Here is a 2,396-nt window from a genome sequence, read left to right on the forward strand (position 1 = left end):
AGGCAGTGGGTGATGAAAGATTGTTAAGCCCATATCAGTATAGGATGAGTGGTGGTAAATTCCTTTTTATAGCCACCACCATAGGATGGGGGTATACTAATCTAGTCATTCCGTTTGTAATACTACGAAATATGCGTCTGAGACCCAATAAAGTCATATCATTTTATGTCGATCTAACCATTTCCGTCCGTCTGTGTGTCTGTCCGTCCGTCCATCCATCCGTCCGTCCGACTGATCTTCCATCCGTCCGTCCGTCTATCCGTCCGTCCGTCCATCTGTCCATCCGACCGTCCGTTCATCCGTCCGTCCGTCCATCCGTCCGTCCGTCCATCCATCCGTCTGTCGAAATCACGTTAGAGGTCGAACGCGTAAAGCTAACTGCCTGAAAATTTGCACAGGTATTTAATATCGATGTAGGTCATTGGGGATTGCAAATGGGCCATATCGGTTCAGATGAAGATATAGCTCCCATATAAACCGATCTCCCGATTTGACTTCTAGAGCCCCTGGAAGCCGCAATTTTTGTCCGATTTGGCTGAAATTTTGCATGTTATGACTTTTAATAACTGTGCCAAGTACGGACCAAATTGGTCCATAACCTGATATAGCTCCCATATAAACCGATCCCCCGATTTGACTTCTTGAGCCTTTACAAGCCGCAATTTTTGTCCGATTTGGCTGAAATTTTGCATGCGTTGTTCTGTTACGACTTTCAACAACTGTGCCAAATACGGTCTAAATCAGTCCATAAACTCATATAACTCCCATATAAACCGATCTCCCGATTTGACTTCTTGAGCCCTTACAAGCCGCAATTTTTGTCCGATTTAGCTGAAATTGGGCATGTGGTGTTTTGTTATGACTTCCAACAACTGTATTAAATAGGGTCCAAATCGGTCTATAACCGGATATAGCTCCCATATAAATCGATCTCCCGATTTGACTTCTTAGGTCCTTACAAGCCGCAATATTTATCCAATTTGGCTGAAACTATGTATGCAGTGTTCTGTTACGACTTCCGAAAACTGTGCCAAATACGGTCCAAATCGGTTTAAAGCCTGATATAGCTCCCATATAAACCGATCTCCCGATTTGACTTCTTAGGTCCTTACAAGCCGCAATATTTATCCAATTTGGCTGAAATTATGCAGGTAGTGTTCTGTTACGACTTCCGAAAACTGTGCCAAATATGCTCCATATCGTTCTATAACCTGATATCCTAGGCTACCGGTGTCCATATAAACCGGTCTCCGAATCATCCTTATTCGCTTCCTAGAGGATTTCATTTTTGCTGGGGATCCCCGTTTCACCATCCACCCCTTCCCTAAAACACCCCCCCAACAAGGACTTATGTACTTACCATGGCAATATGGGGCTTAGATAAAAGGTATTTGGTATTTGAGTGTAGAATACGAATCTGATATCCAAATGTGGAGCCAAGTGTTTGGGGGGCCGCCCTCCCAAAAACACCCCCAAAAGGGGACAAATTTACGATCATAGCAATATGGGGCTCAAATGAAAGGTCTTCGGGAAAAGTGTCCATGGGGCCACCCCAGCCCCATAACAACACCCATATAGGAAATATTTGCGACCCTTGCAATATGGGGCTGTAATAAGAGGTATTTTAGAGTAGAATACCAATCTGATATATATTTTCAGGGCCAAGTCACTGAACGGCCGCCCCATCCCCCAAAACAAAATCCAAACCGGTCATGTTTGCGACTATGAAAATATGGGGCTCAAATGAAAGGTATTTGGGAGTCGACCACGAATCTGATATCATAATTCGGGACCAACTGCCTAGGGGACGACCCACCCCCTAAACAACCCCCAAATGGGACGGATTTGCCCAAAGCGGACATATTTGATGACTTTTCCAATAAGGGGTTAAATAAAAGGTATTTGAGATTAGAAAACGAATTTGATATCCAGTCTTGAGGCCAATGACTACATAGGGTTCAAATAAATGATATTTAAGAGAGAACGACACGGATATATTTTCAGGGTTAAGTGTTTGGGGGACCACCCCACTCCTCAAAACACCCCTAAATCGAGCATATTTACCGACCACGTCAATGTGGGGCTAAAGTCCAAATGTGGTAACATGTATTTGGGGAGGCCGATATATCGCAAAGGTTAACATGTCCGTCTATGACGCTGAATGCCTGGGTTCGTATCCTGGCGAGAACATCAGAAGAAATTTTTCAATGGTGGTTATCCCCTCTAAATGCTGGCAACATTTGTGAGGTTCTTTGTTATGTAAAAATTTCTCCCCAAAGAGTTGTCGCTCTGTGGCACTCTGTTCGGACTCGGCTATAAAAAGGAGGTCGCTTATCATTGAGCTTAAACTTGAATCGGATAGCACTCGTTGATATGTGAGAAGTTTGCCTCTGTTC

This window comes from Stomoxys calcitrans, chromosome 4 (genome assembly GCF_963082655.1).
Source record: "Stomoxys calcitrans chromosome 4, idStoCalc2.1, whole genome shotgun sequence".
NCBI classification, from domain to species: domain Eukaryota; kingdom Metazoa; phylum Arthropoda; class Insecta; order Diptera; family Muscidae; genus Stomoxys; species Stomoxys calcitrans.